The sequence below is a fragment of the Hyaena hyaena genome, unplaced genomic scaffold (assembly GCF_003009895.1).
Source record: "Hyaena hyaena isolate Hyena2069 unplaced genomic scaffold, ASM300989v1 scaffold_62, whole genome shotgun sequence".
In the NCBI taxonomy this organism is placed as follows: domain Eukaryota; kingdom Metazoa; phylum Chordata; class Mammalia; order Carnivora; family Hyaenidae; genus Hyaena; species Hyaena hyaena.
This window is the reverse complement of record NW_024080694.1, coordinates 3,948,909-3,964,463: the sequence shown is the minus strand read 5'-3', so window position 1 is coordinate 3,964,463 and position 15,555 is coordinate 3,948,909. Positions and strand designations below refer to the sequence as shown.

At 44.7% G+C, this 15,555-nt stretch overlaps 1 non-coding gene across 1 annotated transcript; it reads left to right on the top strand.

The window, feature by feature from the left end:
- Positions 1 to 14,468: 14,468 nt before the first annotated feature.
- Positions 14,469 to 14,575, top strand: LOC120231789. Its single transcript, XR_005528423.1, has one exon. It is a non-coding gene; the product is annotated as a U6 spliceosomal RNA (small nuclear RNA).
- Positions 14,576 to 15,555: the final 980 nt, after the last annotated feature.

Below are 15,555 nucleotides of genomic sequence, written 5' to 3'. Positions count from 1 at the left end.
TGTCACAGTCCCAACTGGGCTCACACATGAGCCCATACGAGATTCTGCACAGCCATCCAAGTCTGAGACCCCAATGTGCCTTATGTGTGTTCTCTGGCCAGTTCATGATAACAGAGGCAAGACTTGAGACTAGGAAAGGCACAATGGGCGTATTTGCCTAGAAAGTCATTTGTTTCCAGCAAATCAAACTATCATGTAGTGTCCAACAACGATGAAGTCTTCTCTGTAATCATGAACAGCAATGCTGGAGTAAGGATCACATACTCAAACACCTCCAAGTCGGGAAGATGAGTGAATGAATGGCTTGGGTCAGGTGTCAGACATGAACTTCTGTGTCAACTTGGCTGAGCTAAGGTGTTGAGATATTTGGTCAGACACCATTCTAGATGTCTTTGTGAAGGTGTTTTTAGGAGAAGATTTGCATTTAAATGGGTAGACTTTGAATACAACAGACTGATCTCCACAACGTGAGTAGACCTCATCTAATCAGTTGAATAAAGACAGACCTCCCTCGAGCAAGAAGGGACTCTGCCAGCAGGCAGCCTTTGGACACAGACCCCAACTCTAACCTGGGTCTCCAGCCTGCTGGCCTGCCCTGTGGGTTTTAGACTTGCCAAGCCACACACACACACACACACACACACACACATACACACACACACACCCTTTATTGATTTTGTTCCTCTGGAGAACACTGACTAACCCACCCACCTCAAGGGACCAGCTATTACTCAGATCCAGCTAATCCTGTAGATAAAACAAATCACCAACTACCAACAAGCCTATCAGCCATCAGTTAGGATGTCTGAGCTATAAATGACATATATCCAATGCCATTCTTAGGCAAAACTGCAGCATCTCTGCCCATCCAACTCAGAGACATCATACCATCCTGTGCCCATACCTCCTACAGGCCCACCCATCCTAACCCCCTTCTAACCATGGCTCTCCCACCTTTCCTCAGCTCTAGTTCAAGAAAGAAAATAGGTAGCATAATATTTATACAGGCCAGGAACATAATAGTCATGATAATCCTGTGCAGTAGACACAATTATCCTCCTTAGCTGACAAGCAAGCAACAAGCTGAGAAGTTCAGTAAGTTGGCCAAGGTCACACAGCAAATAGAAGAGCAGGCATTCAGACCCTGGACTGTCTGGGTCCAGAGCCCAAGGTCTACCAAGCTGGCTTAGTGGAGACCTTCTTAAAAATATCCATTTTCCAGCGACTCTGGCTGGTTTGCTCATCTTCAGTAAAGGTGCTAACAGCCGTCTGCCGCAAGCCAGAGGCACTGTCAGCGTTCGCCGCATAAAACAGGCAACACACATGTGAAACTCATTGGGTTTCTCCAGCAGAATGACAACTTTATCACCGCAGCGTAACCGGAACATCCTCCACGCAGCTGCGGCCACAGCAGTAAATCTGAAACTGAAATGGGATCCCGACACAGCCTGTTTAAACCCTTCCTGTGGCTGAGAGACCTCCTGCGTCTCATCGGCATTTGCCCTGAGAGCCAGAATGGGGCTGAATCTTCAGCTGGAGATCAAAGTGGCCAGACCAGAGGGGATAGAGGTGATTCGGAGGCCGAGCCAGGTGAGCCACGGAATCAGGAGATGTGAAGGAGAAGGACAGGGGACCATCCTCCTTCGTTCTTCTTCCTGCGAGTTCTGAGGATGGACTGTGACCTGGCTCCTCTATTCTCTGTCCCTTTCCCGATCTTCCAGATGTACCATTTCCAGGGAGATAAAGCCACAGAACTTTACCTTACATTCCCCAAAAGCACAGGTGGGGAGAGGTTCCCCATCTCTACATGGGTCTTGTTCCCCATTGTGGGTGAAAGAGTCCGTCTGCCCCAAGCCCGTTCCCAGTCCAGCCTCATCTGGGACATCACAAGCCCGACAGGTTGGCTCCAGAGTGATTTTTGGCAAGAGAGGGACTAAAGGAGGCCAGGCTTTCTGCCAAATTCTGTGCTTGTGAAAAATCAGTTAGCCCATTCTGACCAGACATATAAAATAGTCTGTAATAAATGTTTCCTGAAAATGTCAGGGGAATTTTTCCATCTTTACATGCTAAGGTTATAAGAGAGTCATTGAAGCACGGAATTAGTCATGCAGGCTGTGGAAAGCAGCTATCTAATCAAGCCAAAAAAACAACAACAATAAAGAGAAATGCCCAAAAGCTCTGTTCCCCTTCATCTATGTTCCTTTCTAGTTGTCGCAAAGGTCAAAGATTAACCTCATAAATCTGTTTGATATGCTGAGATGAGTCTGCCACAGAATCTAATTGCCTGGAAAAAATGGTCTGATGGATCTCTTCAGTAACACACACAGCTTCAGTCAGACAATCGCCTCCACCCCCAGAAGGGTGCCTGGAAATCAGACTGTGGGTGCCAGAAAGTCCTCAGCATTGACTGAAGCAGGAGGAGACTGAGTCCCTTGTGGTTAAGTAATTTATTTAGGGGAACAGAGTCAGTTATGAGCAATATGAGGTATCCCTATATTAGGGTCATTTTTCTTTCCCAGTTACCAGTGGTCTTCAGACCGGGCTATATTCACATGACGACCTCACAAGGCACATATGGGCACAAGTGAACCCATTTTAGGGGAGGCAAGCTTCAGATCCCCAATTTCCAAATGTGTGTTCTTTTATAAAATTGAGCTGTATGAGAAAGCACTTTGAAGCAGCATGCCAATTCTTTCCCACCCTCACTCCTCACTTATTGCCCCTTCAGCAAAAACAAACAAACAAAAAACACAATTTTCAGCCATACAAAAGATGCAGCAAACACAAGGTGCCAAACAAGGGACAATTCAACATTCTGATATCGTCAGAGCTTCCATTAATAGGGAAATATAACTTCTGCCCCACATTTATCATTAAGAGAAGCATTTCCAGGGGTGCCTGGGTAGCTCAGTCAGTTAAGCATCAACTCGTTTTTGGCTCAGGTCATAATCTCATGGTTTGTGAGTTCGAGCCCTGCATTGGGCTCTGTGATGACAGTGCAGAACCTGCCTGGGATTTTCTCTCTCTCTCTCTCTCTCTTGCCGTCTATCTACCCCTCCCCCACTCACAACACATGCACTCTCTCAAAATAAATAAATAAGCTTTAAAAAAAGAGAGAAGCATTTCCAATAATATTTTACTCATATGACTAGTATTTATTAAAATGTATAGTGTACACACATGTTACTTTGATCAACTGTGGGCTCATAATAATTATAATGATAACTCAGTCCAAGAGAAATTTGTCTTAAAACTTAGAATCTTTGGAGTCACAGGCAATAATTTTTGTTTCAATGTTTCAACATATTTTTGTTGCAGAAAAATGTTATAGGCTGATCAGTAAAATACTTGCAACATGAAAATATGTTACAGTAAAATAAAATTCTTACTGTGATGGAAGAATAGAAATGTGATTTTTAAAGTAAGAAATTGTGAAATAGAATTTCCTGCTGTTAAGTAAAAGCCTGTTCATATGTGCATTTCTTTATTTAATTAGATGATAGTGGGTATCAGGTGACTGTAGTATCTATGCCATTGAATTGATTTAAAAGTAATGTATTATTTTATATTATTTACAATATGTTCAATATTTATACTTTGTATGTATATGTATAGTACTTTTGTCCTTGGCAATTATTTAAATTTAAGAGAAAATAGTTGTAAGTTAACTTAAGAAATACATAAGGGGGCACATAATTCTTCAAAATACTTTTAGGGTATAAAGGAGCAAAAGTCAGAGTGCCTGGGTGGCTCAGTGGGTGAAGCGTCCAACTTCAGCTGAGGTCATGATTTCACAGTTTGTGGGTTCAAGTCCTGCGTCAGGCTCTGTGCTGACAGCTCAGAACCTGAAGCCTGCTTCAGATTCTGTGTCTCTCTCTCTGTCCCTGCCCCAATTGTGCTCACTCTCTCTCTCAAAAATAAAATAAAATAAGTAAACACTAAGAAAAGGAGCAAAAATCTTTTCTGACCATTGCTTTTTACTTTCTTTTTGGATGGGCAGTGGAACAGGTAGTGAAGAAAGAATACTGGCCTTAGAAGCACATCCTACTATTGGGCCAATAGGTCAATCTGAGTAGGGTGTTTGTCAACGGGGAGCAGCTAGATTCCCAGCCAACCATTTCTTCTTCCTGGAGACAGTGCTAACCCCATTTCCAACACTCTACATCTGAGTAAGAAAAAAAAAGGTCTTTCCTGTACTTATAAATTCATTTACTTGCCTACCAAAGTTAGTTTAATTTTTTTTAATGTTTTTATTTATTTCTAGGAGAGAGAGAGAGACAGCGTAGGCAGGGGAGGGTCAGAGAGAGAGGGAGCCGCAGACTCCGAAACAGGCTCCAGGCTCCGAGCTGGCAGTCAGCACAGAGCCCGACGTGGGGCTCGAACCCATGAACCGTGAGACCATGACCCAAGCGAAAGTCGGACGCCCAACCGACTAAGCCACCCAGGCACCCCTTGCCTACCAAAGTTAGATAGAAAATTGCCTTTTAAAAAAGGACCTTCTCAGGGCCTTCAACATGCTAATATTTAATTAAAATCCTAGCATCCCCCCAAGCTTCTGTGCATATGGCACCCTTTTCCCCCAGAGTATATATTTACATGTGCAGACAGCTGGATTCCTCAGCAGCATCTGAAGATGCCCCAGGCTGTCTTCTCTCTAGAGGTTCCCTGCTGCTGCTCCCTTCGTGGTGAATGCGCCTCCATTCTCCCAACCCAGCTCCCTGGGTCCAAAACTTCCCCATCCTTCAAGGCCCCCCTCCACCTCTTTCATGCAGCTGACCCTGGAGCCTCCCTGGCAGCCCCAATCTAAGCCCACCACAGCACTGCTCTGCCTCCCACTGCATCTCTGTCAGAGCCCTCCTCACATCCTACCTCATCTAACTGTGCCATCACATCTTATCTCCTACACTAAGGTCTCTGAAAGCAAAACCAAGTAACATTTATCTTTGTAGCTACTTCCCCCCTCCCCAAAACATTTATAACACAGTATATGCTCAATAATTGTTCTACTGTTAACGATTGACATTTGAAAACATAAATCAACCCAGCTAACTTCTAATGATCTATTTAACACATATGATCTGACTTTTCCATTTATTGGGTGACCCTAAAATTTTGCAATATTCAGTACACGCTGGTATGCCATGCCAAGGCCAAGTTTCCTTGAGCAATCACTGGCAAGTAATGCCTTGGAATATAGGTGGAAAAAAAATGTCACTGCCTCATTAATTCAGCTGAATATGCTTCTGGCCAAGAAGTCATTTCATGAGTCACAAACCTCTTTCTTATGGCACCAGTAGCCACCTTACCCAATGTACTAATGAAGAGCTGTCATGTGAAGCAGCAACAAAAGAAAGATCAAGTTCTGACCCACGCTGAGTGTTTGGACCAGCTGGGCTTTTGGCAAGCCAGGCCCAAATGACCAGGAATGAGTGTTCTGGCCTCAGTCACCCAAGTCTTCAAAATGAGGAGCTCAAATTTTCCCCTGCCCTTCAGTCAGTGTAATGGTTTCACAAACGTTCTAATTCAATAACCAGTTGGCATTTTCTGAGCATCTGAGCAGTTAACTATATGCCCAGCACAATCATCTGCACCTGCTAGCTGCTTTTTAAGAAGGGTTATTCTAATACAAATAGTCCTTTAAAAGGTATGCAAAGGGCCCCTGTGGCAGAGGCCATCACTTGTCCAGAATAACATTTTCCCCTTCCTTATTAGAACAACGTCCTGATGTTATTGAGGGCAGAAATGTTCCCAGCTAAAACTCTAGATTTCCTGAGCTCCCTTTTACAGTATGCATCCATGAGACTAACCTTGGCCAAAGACAGTCAGCAGAAATATGGGGTCTTCCTTAACAGGACAACCAGGAAGCTCACCCCTTTTGCCCTTCCTGCCACCCTCTGTCCTGGCAGGACTTGGGACGCTGCTGTAATAGCTGGCCCTCCAATGCCCATCTTGAACCATGAGATGACCTTGAAATGGGACCATCTTGAACTATCTTGACCTTGAAATGGGGGCCCTGGAGCAGAAAGATAAAAGGATGCTTTCTCACTCCCAGGTGACCCTAGAGGACACCATACCAGGCCCATCATGCCTACCTCTCATCTTCTTTAACATGAGAAGATAGAACCTTTAAGATAAACTATTGATTGATGATTTCCATTACAAAGAGCCAAACTGAATTATTGGCCTTGGTCTGGGGATCCCCTGATGACTCAGGTGAGGAAAACTTTCCAACATAGCCTCCAGCATTACAAAAACTCCATTCAAAAAAGCTAGACCTTTTTCCCAGACTCTATTTCAGAGGCAGAAAATCTAGAGGTCTCCAGATGGACAGGTAGATGCCAGAGCCATCACATACAGTTGTACAAGTTGTACACTGCACCATTCTAGGGGGTGCCATTTCACATCATATTCTATCACATGTCTATGAATGGTCTGTGCTGTATAAGTGGCCCTGCTGTTTAGGGGACAGTGATCAAGAATGGGAGGAGTAGGTGCCACAAGCATGCAGGCTTGACGGCCCAGGTGCATACAGATAGTGTGCTTCCTAATGCAGAGGCGCCTGAATTAAAGTTTGAGCCTCAGGACCATCTCCAGAAAGGCTCTGGACCAGGGTCAACTAGATTTTAACCTCGGAATACTCACCCCTGCCCTCTTTCTTCTCCCTTTTTCCACACCCTCCAAACACAAACCTGTATACACATACACACACACAGACACACACTTTACTCCTATGAAGTCAGCGTAAATAAGCAAACAAAGGTCAGGAAAATCTTAAGAGCAAGCACCTTACCCAATGAATATGTGTAGAAGGAGACGTGTGTGAACACAGGACCAGGGTGGCTGTCCCAGCTTTGCCTTTGTTCAGAGCTTATTAAAGAAAGAGGATTTTAGAAAGGAAACACTTTTATTGGACTTGACAAACAGGGAGTCCCAGGTAGGCTAGCAGAGCACAAGCAGACTCTGAGATCTGAGAGGACTCTGAATATCTAATAGCAGAGTCAGAGCTACCACTCGCAAACAGCACTAACATTTGCTCCAGCCCAAATCTCACAGCTCGGCCTGAAGTTAGGACCCAGACAGCATATCTGGACAAGAGCAAGGAACAAGGCAAGGGAGGTCTCAGAAAAAATGTGAGACCTTTTCCTGCCAAATCAATTTGTATCGGCCCAGGTCTCTGTCTTCAGCAGTTCTTGCCTTGGAGACATGGCCTTTGTTGCCACAGCCCTTTTAAAGGTCATGGTCCAACTTCATCCACCAACCAGCCATCCCCAGGGTGGAAATGAGCTCCCAAAAGGTGATGTGGCTTATTCAAGGGTACGTATACAATTCACGGTAGACTCACGACCAGAAGTCAAAGTCTTAAATAACTGTGAGAAACCTACTTCCTTTCCCTTGAGAGCCAAGGGGAGAGCCACCTTCTAGGTGGCTAGGTGACCACCCAGATTTGGAAATGTGGAGCTTAGCACTTGTAGACTCCCATAGATCAGGGTAGGAGACAAGACTAGATTTGGCTGCATATAACAGAGAGGCTACAAATAGGAATGCATATTGCTCAGTGCTGTAAAAGAGGTCAAGTGTAGACAGTCTAGGGATGGTACAGAAGCCACGCAAGGTTGTCTGGAACTCAGGCTCCCACCAGCTCACCACACGACCATTTCTGGACCGTAGCTCCTAGTCCCATGGTCCAAGATGCTTGCTAGAGCTCCAGCTTACATCTTTGACACCAAAATGGAGCAAAAGTAAGAAAAAGGATCCATGTGCTTCCTGTAAGGACATTTCTTGAATTCACTCACAAAACTGATTTTGTCGGTCAAAACCTCAGTCAATCAAAAGGCACCTTCCCAGCCATAAGGAGACTGGGGAAGGCAGCCATTTAATCATTGGCAAAATGCCCATCTCCTTAATGAGGAAGGGAAGGCAGATATGGGGGACAACATGGGTCTCTATGCCATAGCCAGGGCCAGCCATCTAAGTCCCCAGTGGAAGGGAATGGATAAGAGAAGCCACATGAGTAAATCAAAAGACTCATGCCCTAATGGCATCTGAAGTGAGAAGAACATGAGTTAGCAGCAGGGAGAATGGACAGAACGTTTCATGGAGGAAACCTCACAGGCCTTGGCCCAGAGGAGGGGACATTAAAGGCTAATGCAAGGGCACCTGGGTGGCTCAGCCAGTGGAGTGTCCAACTTTTAATATCAGCTCAGGTCATGATCTCATGGTTGGAGGATCAAGCCCTGCATGGGGTTCCACACTGAGCATGGAGCCTGCTTGGGATTCTCTTCCTCTCTCTCCCTCTCTCTGCCCCTCCCTTGCTCATGTCCATCTCTCGCTCTCTCTCTCTCTCTCTCTCTATCTCTCTCTCTCTCTCTCTCAAAGTAAATAAATGGGCTTTTAAAAAGGCTAATCAGTAGATGAAATACTTCCTAGATCAATGCAATGGACAATATTCTGAGGAATGAGGTTGGGAGGCAGGGTGGGGGAGGCATTTACAACTTTTCAAGACCTAAATACCAATACCTAATTTTTAATCATCCATTCAACCAACATTTATTAAGTACCTACTATGTCACAAGACCTCTACCTCCTTTAGTAAAAGAATGAAAAAGACACTAGACTCATGGGTCTTACACTCCAGAAGAAAAGGAAAAATCAGGCCGTTACAGTCCAGGCTGATGAGGACTTCAGTGGAGAAAGTTCTGTGCTATGTGCAAGCACTGAGAAGAGGCGCCTAATGCAGGTACACCTTAGAAGAGGCACCTTAGAAGATCAGGGGAGGGATGGGGCGCCTGGGTGGCTTAGTCGGTTGAGTGTCCGACTTTCGCTTAGGTCATGATCTCGCACTTCGTGGGTTCGGGCCCCGCGTCAGGCTCGGTGCCGACTGCCAGCTCAGAGCCTGGAGCCTGTTTCAGTCTGTGACTCCCTCTCTCTCTGACCCTCCCCTGCTCACGCTGTCTCTCTCTCTCTCCTAGAAATAAATAAAAACACATTAAAAAAAAAAAAAGAAGATCAGGGGAGGCAGAGGCCATCTGGAGGAAATGCTTAAAAAAGGTCTATAGCACAGTGGTAAGGTTGTAGGCTCTGCATCTGCTTTCCCATGTTAAGATCTTGGCTCTACCTTTTCTACTAGCTGTATAATCCTGGCAAGGCATTTATCTTCTCTGAACCCAGCCATCTGACAGACAGATGCTAATGATAATAGTAGTACCTACTTGCTAGGGTGGCTGAAAGAGTCACATGAGATAGTCCTCCATGAAGCACAAAGCATTGCACCTGGCATATAAATAAGTGCTCTGTATAGATGAGCTATTAATAACATGACTATGACCAATGCTAAGCTAAGAGTTAAGGGTGAGTAGGAGTTGGTGGAGAAAAAAGAAGTAGATGTCCAGACAGAAGAAATAAAACCTTCGAAAGACCTGAGTCCCAGACGGTCAGGAGGAAAGAGCGGCGATGGAGAGCACTAAGAGAGGAGGAAAGCCAGGCAAGCTTAGGCAGGCCAGGCAAAGGCATTTGGACTTTAACCAAGAGCAGTGGGGAGCCATCAGAGCAAGAGACTGATGTAATCAGGCTGTCACCTTTAAAAGATCACTCTGACCGCTACGTAGTGAATGGATTGACCAGACGCAACACTGAAGGTCCTGTGCCAATCAGGAGGTGGTAATCCTTATGACAGATAGTGGCGGCTTGAACCAAGATATTAGCAAGGAAGGTAACATGCATGGATTCAGAGGATGTCATCCTCTCACTGAGGATGTCAGTGAGAGCTGTAATATCTGCTCATGATTCTACCCAACTTGACACATGCCCTTGGTACAGCCCCTTGAACTAGTGAAATCCTGAACAAATCCTGGAAGTTGTGCCAGTACCTGTCACCCTGGTCTTTCTCATCAGAAAGAAGAATTGTCACCTAGAAACAGCATAAGTCTTCGTCAGCAAAGGGCGTGTATAATTTCTAGCCAGTAGAATTAGGTAATAAGCAATCAGATAAAAAATGATACAGGAATTTAGAAATATACTGCTTGGAGATGAACCAAAACAAATCCAGAGAAAGATAACTCTGTAACAGCCCTCCAAGCCTAGTGGATGCTCAGTGTCAGGCCCTGAAGGCTTCGGATGAATAATTATATGTGCATATAGGAAGGTATTTGGTGACCCCATCATTTATCCTCCAGACTAGGACATTTTTAAGAATGGAAGTGGTCTCTTTGATATCACATCAGGGCAACAGGCAGAAAATGGGGCTCTCTGCCAGCCAAACCAGGTTTTCCCCACTACCTAAGTGTGGAGCATTCCTCAGAAATCTTCCATAAACCCGAATGGCATAAAACCAAGAAGCACTTTCCATTAATTCACACGGAAGCATTTTTGAGCATTCCCAGACCCAAAAAGAACCTCTCTCGGACTTTTCTGACACCTTAGGGCACACCTTGCAAATAAATGCGCAAGAATAAATTGAGCTACGGCACAGAGGCTCACCAGACACAGGTCAGAGCTCTGGCGGTTTCCGGCCGAGGTGTCGCCACTCAGCGCGGCTGCGGCTGCGTCTCTGCGTAGGACGACTGCTGCAAAACCGACGCTGAACTCGATTTTCGCTTTTCGTCTTCTGTCGTAAAAGTGAAACTCTCCTCCTCGTTTCTTTGCGTTACGGAAAACGGGTACTGATATAGGTCCTCCCTGAAAGCTAAGTGGCGTAGCGTCGACTTTCGAAAAGCGGAGGATACCTGTAATTACACTCCTTTTTGGCTGCCTAATATTCACCACACACACAGACACACACAGAGTATTTTTGTGACAACAGCCCCTAATGTCCTTCTGAGGAATTACCTATCTCCCGTGGCAAGTGGTTTTACTGGAATTGATGCAGTTTCCAGGGAGTGAGCCCATAACACCAAGGTAGGCCAGCTCAACTCAGGACTTTGAACTTGATCAGAAATGGCACAAAACATAGAACACCAGAAAAAGGACATCCGCATTCCTTCCATCAGCATGTCCTAGTGACACCATTGAAGCATCCCTGCTCCTGGATCCCTGGTGCCCTGAATATCTGTCCTTTGATGAACCTGTTCTCCAGTCCTTCCCATCAATTCTGTGAGTACCTGATGCCGTCGCAATAAATTCCTTTTCTTTTGTTAAAAATCCTAATGATAGAATTACCATGAGTTTTAGAACACATTATTCTGACTCTGAATCCCTCATCTGGCGTTCACTAACCCTGTGTCTTTGGCAGTTTTCTCACCTATCAAATAATGTAATACATATCTTATAAGGTAATTTTAGAAATAAGTAAGATACTATATGCCAAGCATCTGGCTCAGTACCTGGTTCAGAAGTAAGCCATTGGCTCTTATGAATTTCCTTCCAACCTTTCTTCCTCTCAGCTCATGTTATGGGTAGATTCGTTTATGGATATTTCGTATCAGTGTTTAGAAACGGGGTAATCATTAGGATGATTTTAAGTTCATTTAAGCCAAGTTGAATCATGATATCCAACTGAAATTCAGTTATGTTCCTTAAAAAAGTGCAAGGGACTCCTGGGTGGCTCAGTTGGTTAAGCATCTGACTCTTGATTTCGGCTCAGGTCATGATCTCACAGTTCATGAGATCAAGCCCCAGTGCAAGGAGACAGTGTGGAGCCTGCTTGGGATTCTGTCTCTCCCTCTCTCTCTGACCCTTCCCCCCACCCAAATAAATAAATAAGCTTTTTTAAAAGTATAAGAAAAAATATAGATGAATTATATCTAGACAGATTATATCTAATTTTCCTATCAGTGGGGATGGAGTAGGTTCTGCCGTAGTAACAAACAACCCCAAAATTTCAGTGGTTTTTAACAACAAAGGTTTATCTCTTGTTCACTCTACATTTCCATTATGAGTTGGCTGCTCAGTTCAGCCTCACCCAGTGTATTAGAGAAAAACAAAGATATGGAAAGCGATTTATTTTACTCTAAGGAATTGGCTCACATGATGGTGTGGCTGGCAAGTCCAACATCTGTAAAGCAGGCCAATAGACTGGTAATTCATATAAGATTTGATGCTTGTAGTCCTGGGTCAGAATTCCACAGAACAGCAGGCTGGAAAATTCCAGCAGGTTCTCTGTTACAATCTAGAAGAGAATTCCTTCCTTTATGAACATCCTTAGTCTGCTGTTAAGGACTTCAAATGATTGGTTGAGTTCCACCCACATTGTGGAGGATAATCTGCTTTACTCAAAGTTTCCTGATTTAAGTGTTAATCATATCTTTTAAAAAATATCTTCACAGCAACATCTAGACTGGCTGTTTGACCAAACAACTGGACACCATATCCTAGCCAAGTTGGCACATAAAATTAACCATCATACCCAGTCTAAAAACATTAGCCACTCTCTCAAATGTTGTCTGATGCTGTGACAAAGGGAAAGAGAACATGGCAAATTATACTAGTTCCTAACATTTTCTACCAGAACTGATATACATATCACTTTCACTCACCTTTTATTGCCCACAACAAATCACAGGGCCATGCCTAACTTTAATGGGAAGTATAATCCCACCATGACCCACAACAGAACCAAAATATTTATGAACGTCTTTAGTGAACACCACAAGCTTATAATCTCACCCTTTTGATTTTTACGAAGAATACCATTGCCCTTGGTCCTTTCCTTCCTGACTATGCAGGGTGAAGTTTAGTGCCTTCATAGAACACAGAGATCTTCTAAAGGAAGACAGGAGAGGAACAGCCATTAATATGAACATGTCTCGTTAGACTTCTTACCACAGGGTTCTCAGCAGTCAGAAAGGGGTCCAGGAGGCTTTGGATTGTCCACTGTGAAGCAGTAATACCTCTTATTCTATATACCATTCTGGAATCTTCTAGCGCTTTGAAAATCCTATAAGAAAGAGGGTCATATTTCTTGGCAGAAGTGGGACAGATGGGAGAAGCATCTAAGTTATGATTTCTGAAAGGATTTTCAAACATCTTTATCCTGCTCTAGGATTTGTGCCAGATTTCCCTCCTGCATTCATCTAGAGGAATTTTTATAGACAATTTATATGAAACAAGGATCTGTCTCTTGGTGCACAGTCAGCTCAGAAGTAGCCTCTTTCCCACCTTCTGCTTCCAAAAAGTAGATTGGTTGATTTATTTTATCCTGCTGAGGCAGCCAGCCCTAATTAGCATCATTGGTTTCAAATAATCTGTGTTTCTCTCTAAAAAGAAAAAGGTCATCTTGTTACAAAATGTATGCAGATGTTGGGTTAATCGTTTTCTACCTGACCCCGTGTTGGCAATGGGTGACATTGATAACCCACTGAGCAGGGTAGATAGAGCTGATTCCTGTGCGAGTGATACCATGGCAGTGATGTCCCATAGGGCTCCAGTAAGGATCGAATGAGCTAATGCTTATGAACGGCTTAGCACAGTGCCCAGCAGCAGCCACACTCGGTGGACAGCGGGTGTCCTTACAGGCACCTCTGCTGTTTTGTGCAGTGGCTGCATGCTCAGGGCTCAGCCCCTAGAGACTGATAATATGAGTTTGATTCCTGACCCAGCTGCTCAGTAGTCATGGGACCCAGACATGTTACTTAACTCTATGCTTCAGCTTTCTCCTCTCTAAAATAGAAGTAAGCATAGAAAATACCACATAAGATTATTATGAGGATGAAAACTTGGTATCAGCAGAGCCCTTAGCATAGGACTGGCCCAGCCTATATGCATAATAAGTGCCATGAGCCCCAACTAATAAGGAAATCGGGCCCCCGGCTGGATTGTGGCCCCTCCACTCAGTTCTTTTCAAAACAGCATTATCCTTTTAGGGGCAATGGCTTTCAAACTCTGCCCAGGGAGCCTAAGCCCCACCCCCAAAGTTGGGGAAGAGACCATAGAGTTTCACTTCTCCTATAGGCAGAAAAGTCCTGCTTTTACCTGTTCCAGAAATTGAGATGTGGCACAGAATTTCTTCACTCAAAGGGCGCTACCAGGGAACAGTATTTGAAAGTATGTTCTCTGTCACGCCTCACCTCCGCATGCTTGGCACAGATCAACAGAAATAATCATTTATGGTTGATTCCTGTATTCATTCACTTATCTATTCATTGTTTTCATTCATTCATTTGTGCTTTTTTTTTTTTCGGCCAGATCCCCAGAGTTACAGCCATGAACAAATAACGCAGTTCCTGGGGGGGTGGGCACGCAGCCCACGTTACAGCAAGAGAGACAGGTCAGGAAACAGGCTGTGATGCCCAGAGTTAGGAGAATCATGATGTATGGCAATGAGAAACAATGAAATCTGGCCATGTGTAGCAACATGGATGGACCTTGAGGGTGTTATGCTGAGCGAAATAAGTCAGGCAGAGAANGCAGAGCCCAGTAGGAGCTTGGTGCGTGTATTTAAATGCATGTTATTTTCTTTCATGCCCATTCACCTGGGGCAAGACCAGGGGCCTCTGCTGAGGAAGTGCGTGCTCGGGATTAAAAAAGGAAGGCCGGTGCTCACTTCGGCAACACATATACTAAAATTGGAACGATACAGAGAAGATTAGCATGGCCCCTGCGCAAGGATGACACGCAAATTCGTGAAGCGTTCCATATTTTTAAATATCATATGTTTGCACGTATAGGAGGATTAGGAGGAACTTGACGGAGGAACAAGGGGGAGAAGAAGGGCGGAAATGGTGGGGGAGAGGAAGAGAGGCAAACCATGAGAGACTCTTGAATGCTGACAAAAACTGAGAACTGATGGATGTAGGGGGGAGGGGGGATGGGCATGGAGGAGGGCACTTTTGGGGATGAGCACTGGGTGTTATGTGGAAACTAATTTGACAATAAACTGTTAAAAAAAAAAGAGAATCATGATGTAGACAGGTACGTGGTGTCAAAGGAAAAGAATATGCAAAAGCCTTTGGGGTCATGAGAGACTTCTGAGGGGAAGAAGCCTACAGGTATATGGCAGAAGGAGAAGTGGCACATTTTCTAGGCAGAGACCGAAAGGTGAGAAAGAACGTGGCAAATTTAGGAAATGCAGGCTGACCAGCAGTTGTGAAGGCTAATAGGTAGGACAAAGGAGAAACAAAGTACTTCCAAAACCCAAGGCCAAAGCCCTCCCATCAAGATGGATGCTTCCTGGGGGCGCCTGGGTGGCTCAGTCAGTTAAGCATCCAACTTCAGCTCAGGTCATGATCTCACGGTTCATGGGTTCAAGCCCCACATCAGGCTCTCTGCTGTCAGTGTGGAGCCTGCTTTGGATCCTCTAGTCTCCCTCTTTCTCTGTCCCTCCCCCACTTGCTTATGTGCTCTCTCGCTCTCTCTCTCTCTCAAAAATAAATAAACATTAAGGAAGAAAAAAAAGGATGGTCACTTCCATTACAGCAGATCAAGTTATAAATTCACTTAATGACTTCAGCCAAGGATCTGGCATCCCAGCATGTCCCCTCCAGGGAGCAGTTTCCTGAAAGATTCTTGGTCTCTTTAGCAAAAGGACACTCTTTTGCAGCTTGGGTTTAAAGGCACACACTGGGAACAGACAAGAACAGGCGCCCTGAGAGAACCTCGCCTGAGGAGACAAGGCTGCAGCTG